The sequence below is a fragment of the Neofelis nebulosa genome, chromosome 3, assembly GCF_028018385.1.
Source record: "Neofelis nebulosa isolate mNeoNeb1 chromosome 3, mNeoNeb1.pri, whole genome shotgun sequence".
Taxonomy (NCBI): Eukaryota; Metazoa; Chordata; class Mammalia; order Carnivora; family Felidae; genus Neofelis; species Neofelis nebulosa.
The window spans coordinates 92,910,113-92,924,057 of record NC_080784.1 but is presented as its reverse complement, the minus strand read 5'-3'; the positions used below and the strand labels follow the sequence as shown (position 1 = coordinate 92,924,057).

Sequence of the window (13,945 nt, the reverse complement as noted above, 5' to 3'; positions counted from 1 at the left end):
GTACATACTTACATACATATATGTATAAAGAAGAAGTGATATATATTCCTTTCCTTTATTCACTCATCAATGGATGGACGCTTTCATATGGGCTGCTTCTGTATCTTGGGTATAGTAAATAATGCTGCTCTAGGAGGGGTGCATGTATCCCTTTGGATACATGTTCTATTTTTAACTATTTGAGGAAACTCTATACTGTTTTCCACAGTGGCTGCACTAGCTTGCATTCCCACCAACAACACATGAAGTGCTCCTTTTTTTCCACATCCTCACCAACATCTTTTTTTTCTTGTGTTGTTGATTTTAGCCATTTTGACAAGTGTGAGGTGATATCTCATTGTGGTTTTGATTTGTATTTCCCTGATGATGAACATCTTTTCGTGGGTCTGTTGGCCATCTATATGTCTTCTTTAGAGAAATGTCTGTTGTTTTCTGCCCATTTTTTAACTGGTTTATTCAGTTTTGAGAAGCTGAATTTTATAAGTTCTTTATATATTTTGAATACTAACCCATCATCTGTATGTCATTTGCAAATATCTTCTTCTCCCATTTGATAGGTTGCTTTTTAGTTTTGTTGATTGTTTCTTTGGCTGTGCAAAGCTTTTTTTGATGTGGTCCTAATAATTTATGTTGGCTTTTGTTTCTCTTGCCTCAGGTGACCTATCCAGAAAAAAAGTAGCTATGGCCTATGTCAGCGAAGTTACTGCCTGTGCTCTCTTCTAGGATTTTTATGGTTTCAGGTCTCACATTTAGGTCCTTAATCCATTTTAAATTTATTTGTGTGTGTGGTGTAAGAAAGTGGTCCAGTTTCATTCTTTTACATGTTACTGTCCAGTTTTCCTAACACCGTTTGTTGAGGAGACTTTTTCTGATATATTATTTCCACTGCTTCATTATCAGTGTACATAATTCTATATTTTTTAACATGTCCTGACCCAATCTAAAACTCTTCAGTTCCGGTTTTAACTATGTGTGAAATAATAGCTAGTAAATATTTTTGCATAAGAATGATTCCTAGTTTGAATTTAAAGGAAAGGCAGTGTTCATCAACAAATCTTGCATGGTATTTATTTAAATTTCTCTTACCTTAATTCCAAGACATACTTCTGATCCCACACAATTTACCAAGAACTTAACTATTTTGTTAATATTTGTTTTTGAGAAAGGAAATTTGAGAAATTTACCTGGGAAACTAAGATTAAGTAAGTAATCAAGGTATCCTTTATATTATTGTGAAAGTTTGTTTACTATATAGAAAATTGTGTTTGTATAAATTTATAAAAAGACACATTTATTATATGTATTCATGACTTCAAGACAGACAAGGAAATTAAACTTGTTCTAGAAATACCATTCAATCAGGATCTTAAAAATTATACACTACCCACCATTGTGCCTATCATGGGGAATTAGAAATTACCCCCACCTTTTAGCAGTGAGTGGTCAGAGACCATATCATATAAGTGTGTGTGTTTGTGTGTGTGTGTGTGTGTGTGTGTGTGCGCGCGTGTGCTAGGGTTTTTCGCTTGTTACTTTTTTTTTCTAGAAGCAGATATTGAAATATAAATTGGAGTGTAAAAGAATTATTTTGGCGTACAAATATCATGATGGAAATGTGAATAAATGATAGGGAAAAGAAGGTAGTCCTACAGGGTGCATTTCAGTTGGCTATTGTGATCTGGAAATAGAATTGAATCCACTGAGAAAACTACAGAAAGTGGAATAAAATCATACCTCAAAATTATTTCACTTGAGAGGCAAGGGAACTATATATTTATCCATCCACTCTCAGGGTGTGCTGAAACCTCAAAACACTCCCAGCACTAAAAGTTCACAGACAAAAGGCTTTTGTGCTTCCAGAAAAAGTCCTAAGGTGCAAGGATGCAGAGATCGGCCCTGGAAACTAGGCATAATATACTGAACTACTTGTAGTGCTGGGCAGAGCACAGCAATAAAAGCCACTGTCTTTACCTTACATTAGTCAGGCCTCATATTAAATGCCCAACTCTCTTAATATTATTGCTTCTTAAATGTTTGTTGTAATTAAAAACAACAACCAACCACAAATTATAAGATGATATAACGAACTGCTACACTTGGTCCTGAGGTTGGCCACGGCTGATTTTCTTTACATTCCTCTTCTACTGCTCCTGTTAAATTTCCCTCAGCTCGAGTCAGCCCTTTAGCTAGCCAAGAGCACTGGCACAGTGTGATAAATCATACCTTCATGCCTGAGGGTTCCAATCCTTTGGTTACCATGTCCTTGTCAGAGTGTGTTTCCTGCAATTGTCATTTAAGATTTGACTGAATGAAAGCACTAAGAGGTCCCCCAAGGAATCTCCTTAGCTCCAGATACACTTCTACCTACCACCATTGCACAATAGCAACACCATACCCTTGTGATAATTGTGGTCAGGTATTTCCACCAGTATAGTAACTTTTTTTTTTTTTTTGAGAAAGAGGGGAGAAAGAACAAGGGAGAGAAGTAGAGGGAGAAGGAGAGAACGAGAGCGAGGCAGAGAGAGAGAGAGAGAGAGAGAGAGTCTTAAGTAGGCTCCATGCTGGGCATGGAACCCGACATGGGGCTCAAACTCACAAGCCTGAGATCATGACCTGAGCCGAAATCAAAAGTTGGATGTTTAACCATCCATCCAGGTACCCCTTTTTGATTGTTCTTTTATTGGCATGAGGAGCTCAAGATAACTAAGTTAAGTCGATAATTTTAAGTTTCGTGAAATCCTTCATATGTTCTTGAGTAAACATGTCCCTCTTCTCAGAACTAACACCTCTAATCCAGAACGCCAAAAGTTGCTCAATGAGGTAAAAATTAGTCAATTGTGTCACTGGTAACAATGGCAAAAAGGCAAAAATATTCTATCAGGAATATTACAGGTATTATTTTCAAAGCAGTCCATGGACATTGTACTCATTATTATACCACCTTTGCCATATTGTGGATTGCTTTCCCAAGGGACTGTTCATGATCCTATTAAAATAAATCTGTCAACTTGTCCCTGAGTAAATTTGCTGGCAAGGGCACCACAGACAGAGAAGGAAAACACAAACACGTAGCCATACCCATATCAAAGCAAAAATTGCACAAGACAATGTTAAGCAAGCAAGGAAGGCCTTATTTAAGATTACTACAATAGGGAAGGGGACTGAATTCAAGTCCATGAAAACAAAAGACTGGAGAGTTTTTATGCATTGGGATTATCTAGGAGAAAAGTATTAGAGGACCATAGGGGTGGGGTCGTCAGTGGTATATGTCCAGCACATTGAGTTATTCCTTAGATTGCAAATGTTTTTCTCTGTGTTCAATCTTTCTACATTTGCTAATTGCTGCTAATTGAAGTTTGGCTCCTACCCTCCTTCAGCAACTAGGTAATAGAAGAATGATCTCCTTTGATGTTTACATTTCAAAGAGATTGTTCTTAGGTCCTTAGACAGACATTTCCTGAGTTACAAAACTGGAAAGAGTTGGGGAGAAAGTTTGCATACATTTCAAAGGGACAGAACAAACATTTATAATTGAAAGTTTTCTAAAGTAAATGCTATAAAAAAAAAAAAAAAAGAAAGAAAAAAGAAAGGTTAGGGGTTGATAGTCTGGAAGAAAACTGTCTGAAGTTTAGCCAAACTGAGGAGAGCTTTAAGGTAGGTCTTGATCACCCAGGATATATATCAATCCAAAATGAATGAATCATTTGCCATTCAGGAGTAGAAAGGATCCAATGTAATCAATCGATCACAGTCTACACATTGGTGAACTGAACTCCTCAAAGGAAGAGGCCATACCTAAGGCTTAGTCTCTACTGCCTATTGATTGAGCGTTCAGCATTCAGCGGCAATATTACAGGCTCAGTTGAGAGGGAGCCCATGTTGTTGGGCCCAGGCATATTCACCAAGCTAGCTATTATGGTCTTTCTTTTCATTAGGACTACATGTAACTAAGGGTAACTAAGGATAGGATATTTTTGTTGTTTTCTACTTTTTGTTTGGTTTTGTGTTTTATTATTTGATGTTTTAGCAAAGCTACAATTAGTAAACATGTACTGCATCTTTGCTCATGTATTGCAGGCCTATTTGTAGGACTAATTTTCCCCTGAGTTGTTCGGCCAGTAATGTTTATACTGACACTATTCTATAGATAATTTTGAACAATTAACTCAATGAAGCTAATTTCAGGGATGGGAGATGTTTGAAAGCTGTGCTACAGTGCCTTTAATGGCCACGGTTTTTTGTTGTTGTGTTGTTGTTCATTTTGACTCCTGGTGCATAGATCTTCCAACTTTCAACTCAAAGTACAGAACTTCCCCACGCTCGCATTCCTAGAAACCTAGAATTAGCAATAAGGTTTAATTAATTAATTAATTAAATCCTATCACAATAGGAATACATGCTCATGCATGATGATTTCATATTCAAGAATGTTTTCCGATGTTTTAAGTTGATGTTTTTGATGCTTTGTAATATTCTTCTTAATAGTCAAAATTCCAAATAACCCAAATGTTCATGATCAGTTGGATTTATCTATAAATTTTTGTATATTAGTACACAAGCCATGAAAATACATGAACTACAGAGAAGTAACTCAAAAATGAGGATGGATCACACAAACAGCATGTCAAGTAACTATGGTTAGATCCAAATGAATAGATGCTATATGATTCCAAGATAAAGTACAAAGCAGCCAATGCGGCACTTGGGTGGCTCACTTGGTTAAGCGTTTGACTTTGGCTCAGGTCATGATCTCACAGTTTGTGAGTTCGAGCTCCGCCTAAGGCTCTATGCTGACAGTTCAGAGCCCAGAGCCTGCTTTGAATTGTTTCCTTCCCTCTCTCTCTGCCCCTCCCCCACTTAAGCTCTGTCTCTCTCAAAAATATTTAATTTTTTTTTTTTTACTGTTTCTTTATTTTTGAGAGACAGAGAGAGACAGAGTGTCAGCGGCAGAGGGGCAGAGAGAGGGAGAGACAGAATCAAAAGCAGGTTCCAGGCTCTGAGCTGTCAACACAGAGCCCGATGTGGGGCTCAAACCCACTAACCGTGAGATCATGACCTGAGCCGAAGTCAGACACTTAACTGACTGAGCCACTCAGGCGCCCAAAAAATAATTAACATTAAAAAAATTTTTTTAGGGGCGCCTGGGTGGCGCAGTCGGTTAAGCGTCCGACTTCAGCCAGGTCACGATCTCGTGCTCCGTGAGTTCGAGCCCCGCGTCGGGCTCTGGGCTGATGGCTCAGAGCCTGGAGCCTGTTTCCGATTCTGTGTCTCCCTCTCTCTCTGCCCCTCCCCCGTTCATGCTCTGTCTCTCTCTGTCCCAAAAATAAATAAAAAACGTTGAAAAAAAAATTTCTTTAAAGTACAAAGCAGCCAAGACTACGGTATTGTGTCAGAATTCAGAATAGTGTCTATTTTGAAGAAAGATAGAGGGACTGTGATTGGAAGGAACATTAAAGGGAATTCTAGAATGCTGGCAAAGGCCTATTCTTTACCTATTTCTGATTACATAGAAATTTCTGTGAAAATCATGGAGCTGTATGATTGGGTTGTATATAGTGTAACATATATTAGAGCTCACAAAAAAATTTCAGAAATTAAGATGTCACAATTACACAAGCAAATCATTCTATCTCAAAACATGGTTAATAGTTTTTTGTGGTTTTTTTTTTAGTACTTAGTACTTTTAATTGGTCACTGAGGTCTTTCTTTTCTTTTGCACACAAAACTATTAGGGGTTTTGCCATTTGGATACCTCTGAGATTACACTGTGGGTACACATGGCTCCAGATACTTGATGAGACTCAAGGTCAGAAAAATAGTGATTTGGGTCAATTATATGATTACAGAGCTGGTGTTTCCAAGAGAGTTCCAGAGGTCTAATCAGCCCAGTAGTGACTGAAGGGCTCAGAGGCTTGCCTGCCCAGAGTTTACTTGGTTATAGGGTTTCTGAAGTTCCTGATAGCAAACTTAGCCTTACTGCCCAGTTCCTCTTGATTTCTGAGGTGCTGGCTGTACTTGGCTAAGTGCTCAGATCAGCAAGGTATACCAGTCTTGATCTGCCCTGAGCAGATCCCCACCCACCATGCCAGCAGTGAAGGTGTCTTCAGTCTCCCCAGAGGGATGTAACACCATCATGAAGCCCCATGTATTTCCTGGACCAGCTCACATGCCTGAAAAGACTTAGTCATGCCTGAAGACTTGGTCATGACTTGGTCATGGAGCCAGTGTGGTTCACTTTAAGCAGGAGGCAGTTGCAAGGTTTCCTTGATGAAGAACTTGTACAGGTTGGTTCAACTTGTCAGATGTGATGTACCTACTGGAGTCATCAGGCAACTTGAAGTCCAGATCTCACTTTCCTTGCTCTGAAGAACTCCAAAGCAGCAACATCCATGCCAATGGTGACCTTACTGGTGTAAATGGCTATCTCGATTTCATTCTTCAACAGCTGCAGGGCTTCTTTATTTTCTAGAATGTTAGGAGTAAGCATGCTTCCATTGCCTACATTTGGTGGAATCTTTCCCATATTTCTTCTTGATGACATTCTTGAGGTTGTGGTGAACCTCCATCTGATGCATATGGTTCTCTTGACATTTACTGCACCAAATGGGAGGATCTTAACTCCTGTATGGCCAGCTCTTTGCCAGCACTGTTGATCATACCAATGACTTTAAACTTGCCAGCCAAGTCAACAATGTGGAGCTACAGGGGCACCCCGTTCCCCATTCTCAACAGCTCCAGGTTTGAAGATAGACAGAGACACCCCTCTGTCTATTCCATTTGTCTTTATCATCACTCAATCTTTCTCTTGTTCAGGTTCTTGCTAAGCCGAGTAGGTGCGATAGTTTTGTTGATGTGCTCAATAGCCTTTGAGACGCCTTTCCCCTTCTAGCATGTTTACATCATTGTCAAGGAGTTCTAAGGCCTCAAAAACACCAGTTGTCACTTTTGAGGTACAGAGGTCAACCTGAACGGTGGGATTCCCATGAGGGTGAAAGATCTCTCTGGCATAGATCTTGAGAATAGACATCGTTAACTTCTGGCTGCTGGATCTCATCATCAGGGGAAAAGGAAAAAGGGAGCTGTAGACACCAAGGGTGACTATTAAGCTGCAAGGTCTGGTGCACCAAGTTCCCCCTGAGCCCCTCTCTGTGCTGTCTGCCCCAATGACCCGTCTTGCTCCCAGGGACCCGATCATCTTATTTTTAAATGAAAACTTACAACATAAGGCCATTTTATAACTCAATAATATCGGTCTACTCTGTCAACACATGTAGAATTGTCAGAATACTTGCACTTAAATAGTGCATTTCATTATACCTTTTCAAATACATTGCCAAATATGTATTTTATGAACTAATAATAAAGGGAATGCAATTAATAGTGGGGGTACTTCAACAATATTAAATGTTACCATGTATTTCTAGAATCAAATCCAAAATTTACTATTTTCCAACCAAACTTAAAATACTTTGACTTTGGGGGTCTAAGTGGCTCAATTGGTTGAGTGTCTGACTCTTGATTTTGGTTCAGGTCATGATCCCAGGGTCGTCCTGGGATCTGGCTCTGCACTGAGCATGGAGTCTGCTTAAGATCTCTCTCTCTCTCTCTCTCTCTCTCTATATATATATATATATATATATCTCCCTCTCTCTCTCTGTCTCCTCTCGCTGCCCCTCTCTTCCACTCTTACTCTCTCTAAAATAAATAAATAAATAAATAAAATTAACAACAAAAAAAAAACCCTTTGACTTTAAAATAAGCAAAGGGAAAACTTGGAGAACAGAATAATATAAAAAAATAAGATAATTAAACTTATTATAGCATACTAAAACTCTTGGTAAATTCCCAGTGTACCTAAATGATTCAGTTGATTAAGCTTCTGGTTTCAGCTCAAGTCATGATTTTGTGGTTTGTAGGACTGTCAGCATAGAGGCTGCTTGGGATTCTTTCTTCTTCTCTCTGCCCCTACTCCACTTGCATGTATGGGTACACTCTCTCTCTCAAGATAAAAATAAAAAAAAAAAAACACTTAAAAAAGAAAATAAGTCATGGCAAATTCCCATTATTGAATTTAAAACTTAATTGCCAATTTAAATTTTTTTTCAATTTTTCATGACTTTTGGAGATAATCACTATTTATATTAACATTTCAGTTTTAGGAAATGTTGCCTATGTAAGATCAATACTGACAATTAAGGAATCATGATCACCATCAATTTTTTGGCCATTTATATGTCTTCATCCTCTAGTCAGAACACCTTTTCAGTTTCATTAAAAATGTTATTATCAACTGAACATTATTATTTTATTATGGATTTTGTTTTTAATCTTATATATAATAGGTTCCATTATTAACAGTTAATTCTTGTGATAAAAAAGGGAAGATTATGTCTTTTTTTTAATCTTTATTTATTTATTTAGAGAGATAGAAAGAAAAGCAGGAGCAGGGGAAGGGCAGAGAGAAGGAAGGAGTCAGGGAATCTTAAGGGGGTTCTGCACTGACAGGGCTCAACTCACAAACCATGAGTTGAAATCAAGAGGCAGATGCTTAACCAACTGAGCCACCCAGGTGCCCTGGGAAAAAATGGCCTTAATATTTTGTGCAATATTAATACAGATAAACAGACTTTATCTTTTTCCCCATCCTTTTTGCACTTAAACTCTATGAATGTTTTTTATGGAAGAGATGTGTCTCATAAACAATAGATGCTGATTTTTTTTTTTTTTTGGTTTTACCCAGTCTGACATTGTCAGTTTTAATTAAAATATTCATTGCATTTACTTTGAATGCAGTTATTACTTACTTTAATTTGTATCTATAATATTTTATTATTTTTTGACCTACCTGAGGTTTTGTTTCTTCTCTACTTTCGCTTCTCTTGGATTAATAAAATGTTTATTATTTTTATTATTTCATCATTTTCCCTCTATTTACTTATTAGACACAATTTTTCAATTGGTTAGCTGTTAATCTAGTATTTAACATGCATTTCAGACAAATGATGCATTGATGCATGCCACTAATTTATCAGTACCCAGGTAGATCAAGAAGCTTAAGATTATTTCAACCCATTTACTACTTTCTTACCTTTTAAAACTCATTTGCATGATATTTAATTTGCATATACATAACACTACAAATACTAAATTCTTTGTACTATTAATATTAATTTATATTCATCTGTTTTCTCTTTATATATAATGTATATCCACACTCCTTCTTTGTGAATACCTTATTTTAATATTTCTTGCATTGAAGATTTGTTGGTGATAAATTACCTTTTTTTATTTGACTAAAATAATCTTAACTTCATATTTCTTTTTATTTTAAGTGTTATTTTCACTGGCTAGACAGTATTAGGTTGTTCACTATTTTTCTTTTTTTTTTTTTTTTCAGCACATTAAACATGCCACTACTTTGTTTTCTGGCTTCATTGTTTTTGCTAGAAACTTAGTTGTAAGTCATACTGTTGCACTTCTGAAGTTACCTTGCTTTCCTTTCTTCTCTGAGTGTTTTTGAGATTTTCTTTTTGTCCTTTATTTAGAGCAGTCTTATTGTGATATGCTTTTCCCCCTTTGTTCATTTTATGTTTCTCCTATTCAATAGCTAAAGAATTGAACTCAACATTATCAAGTTGATGCCAAATATTAAACACAGAGCATAATTTTGACAAAATAGTAAGAAATTTCAAAAATAGTACACCTTGGAAAGTTAACCTGATAGGATATGTGGTATTTAAAAAAAATTAATTTCCTCTAGTTTGCAGATCTTCTTGAATGTTTTCATTTATTTGGGGTAAATGCCTAGAAATGGCCTAGCTAAGTAAAATGCTAAGTGTATGTTGTGTAAGAAACTGCCAGACTGTCAAAGTGGCTATTCCATGTTACATTCCACTAGTAATTCATATGGTTAATGGGATAGCACATTTATTATATTAACTCCCTGAGTGTTGTACTTCATATGCCACTAACTTGATATAGAAGTTTATTTCCCAAAAATCTTCAGTAAGTGAAGAATAAAGAAAATGAGGCCCATAATTGCTCAAATACAGGTTATATAAAGATGATTTATACTTTTTATATTCATTCATTCACTCATTCACCTTTTCATTTACTTGACTAGATTAATGTGCCTTTTCTGTGTTTGGTACTAAATGAGTTGTAAAGGTTTGAGGAAATGATATATTCTTTGGAGGGAGGCAGATTCTATATAAAAGTTTACGAAATCCTTAGGTCACTAAAATAGATTATAGATTTTTAAGTGCTCTTTGTGTAGCTTGACCTTCCTGAAAATAAGTTCCTAAACATTGACAAGTGGATGACAATCTACAGTATCCTCATGTAATCTTTGTTATATTATAGGTGAGATCATTAGTACGAACAACTGCATTGGCAATATTAGGGATTAAGGAGTTAACTTTTTAAATTAACTTGTATTCAAATACATGTTAATGTTTTAACAATAAGCAAATAAGAAAGAATATGAGCAATTTTTAAGGGAAAATGGAAGGACTGGAAGAAGTTAAGAACATTCCTTAAATAGATATGTAAATAGAAAAAAACGTCTGAGACACTCAAGGTGGATTTAGGGGTTCCAATTTTCATGTAAAAAGAGGTTTAGATTACCAAACAGATATTTGAAGAGGGAAAGGAAAAACCTCAGAGAAGAATTTCCAAATGCAGGAAAACACCAAGAATCTTCAATTTGAAAGGCACAAATGAGTAATAGAAGAATGAATGGTGTTCATATGTAGACATGTCTGAATAAGCTGATAAAACTAAGGATCAAAAAAGGTTACTGAAGTAATAAGAAGAAAGAATATTTTTTTAAGAATGAGAATTGAATTAATATAGAATCTAATCAGGACCTATGAATATGATATGACACTGGGATAATAATACAAAATTATTGAGGGGGCATATTTTGGATACAGAATTTTAAAAATGCTTAAACCGTTAAAAATATGAGACATAAAAATTATTTCAGGGGCACCTGGGTGTCTCAGTTGGTTAAGTGTCTGACTTCGGCTTAGGTCATAATCTCACGGTTTGTGAGTTCCAGCCCCATGTTGGGCTCTGTGCTCATAGCTCAGAGCCTGGAGCCTGTTTCAGATTCTGTGTCTCCCTCTCTCTGACCCTCCCCAATTCATGCTCTGTCTCTCTCTGTCTCAAAAATAAATAAACATTTTTAAAAAATTTTTAAAAATATTTCAGACATGGAAAGTTTTAGAGTATTTAGTTCCTCTGCATCTAGGCCTAGGAAAATAATTTAGAAAGTAGTTTTATTTTTAAAAACTCAAGAAAAAGTGAAGATATGAACTCTATGCAAAAAAAAAAAAAAATGTCCTGAAAAGGTACAATCTGAATATGAATCAAATTGAAATAAAATACATTTTAGCAAGAGAGATAATAAAACAAAACAAACGCTTTTGTTCATATGCTTGAAATATTACTTTGTTATGTGGTACAAATTTGGTTTCAAAAGTTTTCTTCTCTTTGCAAGTCCGTTCACAATACTTGCTTCTGTAACTTCCATTAATTAATAAGTCATAATATTGTAAATCTGTGGTTTTGGATCTTAAACTTCAGAATCTTCCTGCAGACCGATAACAGTATTTTCACATTCAGGCTAGAATAGAATGTAAATGTTCTAAATTCCGACAACTAAAAAATAATGATATGACTATTAGAAATTGGGATATTTATGGAGAGTGAGGTTATATGGAAAGAAACTTAGGTTAGATAATTCTATACTATGTATAGAATTCATGTGGAGTATTCATGTGGAGAATATGTGGAGTTAAGAGGAAAGTTCTACAATTTAAAATGTAAACCTAATCAATGAAGAACAAAACCTTTCTGAAATATTTGTAAGGGGAAATAGAATATAAGTTGAGTGATTGTATAAATGTGATAACCATTCTCTAATAGCGGCATGTCAATGGTCACCACCTAATTAGGTAAATCAAGAAATGGAGAAATGAGTCTAGGTATCTGCAAATTATTATTACAGACTGCATGTAGCCCATCTAGGCAGAAAATAATTCTTTAAAAAAAATTAGGCATCGCAGGAGTGCCTTATACAGTCATGCTTACCTACTGTACAACCGGGCATAAAGCAGGTTCATTGTATTTAGGAGAAAACTAACCGTGGTGCCGGAGTTCATCAACTCAAATAAAACCACGTGTCACCTATCCTTCTAAATGTATGACTCTCAGGACTAGTTACATCACAGAGGTGCTACACAACAGTCCTAGAATGACATGAGTCCTTGTCTACTTGCTAAAACAAGTGTACAGATGTGACCCTGTGTTGTTCATTTCTGCATCCAAATCTAATAAAGAAGCATCGAATTAGTAATATACTACGTAAGTGCCTGTATTCCAGAGGCAAGTGAAGCTCAGAAATGTAAAATAGCACCACTAAGATATGTTAGTGTTTTGTTTGTTTGTCTTCTTGTTTTTGTTTTTTGGCGTAAAACACAGAAATTTTTTCTCTTCTAGGTTCTTGAGGCCCGAAGTCCAAAATCAAGCTATCAGCAGGGCTATGCTCCCTCTGAAGGAGGTTCTGAAGTATGATCCCTGCTTTGCCTCTTCCAGCTTCTCAGTAGCCCTAGGCATTTCTTGATTAGGACACATCACTAAAATCTCCGCCTTTGTCTTTTTTTTTTTTTTCACATTTCTAAAATTGCTAATACAGATATACCATACATCTAACCATTCCCTATTTTTTTCCAGCATCATTGAGATATTGCTATATAACATGTAAATTTACAGCATACAACGTGATGATTGGATGCACATATAATTGCAAAATGAATAGCGCAAAAATGTTAGTTAATACTTTTGTCCTTTCACACCTTTTATTTTTTTTAGTGTAATTCTAATAGGTGTGATTATGATTAGTTTCTCACATATTTACATTTTTTTTTTTAATTTTTTTTTCAACATTTTTTATTTATTTTTGGGACAGAGAGAGACAGAGCATGAACGGGGGAGGGGCAGAGAGAGAGGGAGACACAGAATCGGAAACAGGCTCCAGGCTCCGAGCCATCAGCCCAGAGCCCGACGCGGGGCTCGAACTCACGGACCGCGAGATCGTGACCTGGCTGAAGTCGGACGCTTAACCAACCGCGCCACCCAGGCGCCCCCATATTTACATTTTTGATTTAGGTAAGGTGATGAAAATGTTTTCTTCAGTAAAATATTATGTTTATTACATTTCATTATATAATAAGACCATATTCTAGAGTGTACTTTCTAATGAAAATAATGTATATCTATCAACATCCTAATACTTATATCTTCTCAAATTAATAATAAAATTATATTTTAAATTTCCTGAATACTTATCTACTCAAAGCGCTTTTTCTTGTCATTCTCTAATTCTAACAGCAACTTTTGGATCTAGAAACAATAGTATCATATTATTAAAAAAGATAAAAACTCGGGGTGCCTGGGTGGCTCAGTCGGTTAAGTGTCCGACTTTCATCTCAGATCATGATCTCACAGTTTGTGAGTTTGAGCCCCACGTCGGGCTCCTGTGCTGGTAACTCAGAGTATGGAGCCTGCTCTGGATTCTGTGACTACTTCTCTCTCTGCCCCTCACCTGCTTGCTCGCTTGCTCTCTCTCTCTCTCTCAAAAATAAATAAAACATTAAAAGAATTTTAAAAAAGATAGAAACTCTTAAAAGTTAATAGAACTTTCATACATTAAATCAAATAGAAGATGGCAGATCCAGGACTTGAGTTTATATTTTTCAGTTCTAATACCCAAAAGCTATAAGAAAGTTGTGATTGTATTTAAAAACCAAAAAAGGGGCGCCTGGGTGGCTTGGTCGGTTAAGCGTCCGACTTCGGCTCAGGTCATGATCTCGCGGTCTGTGAGTTGGAGCCCCGCGTCGGGCTCTGTGCTGACGGCTCAGAGCCTGGAGCCTGTTTCAGA

The 13,945-nt window shown here is 36.4% G+C and overlaps 1 pseudogene; it reads right to left on the bottom strand.

The window, feature by feature from the left end:
* Positions 1 to 5,927: 5,927 nt before the first annotated feature.
* On the bottom strand, positions 5,928 to 7,084 carry LOC131506136 (alpha-enolase-like; annotated as a pseudogene).
* Between the last annotated feature and the right edge of the window lie 6,861 nt (positions 7,085 to 13,945).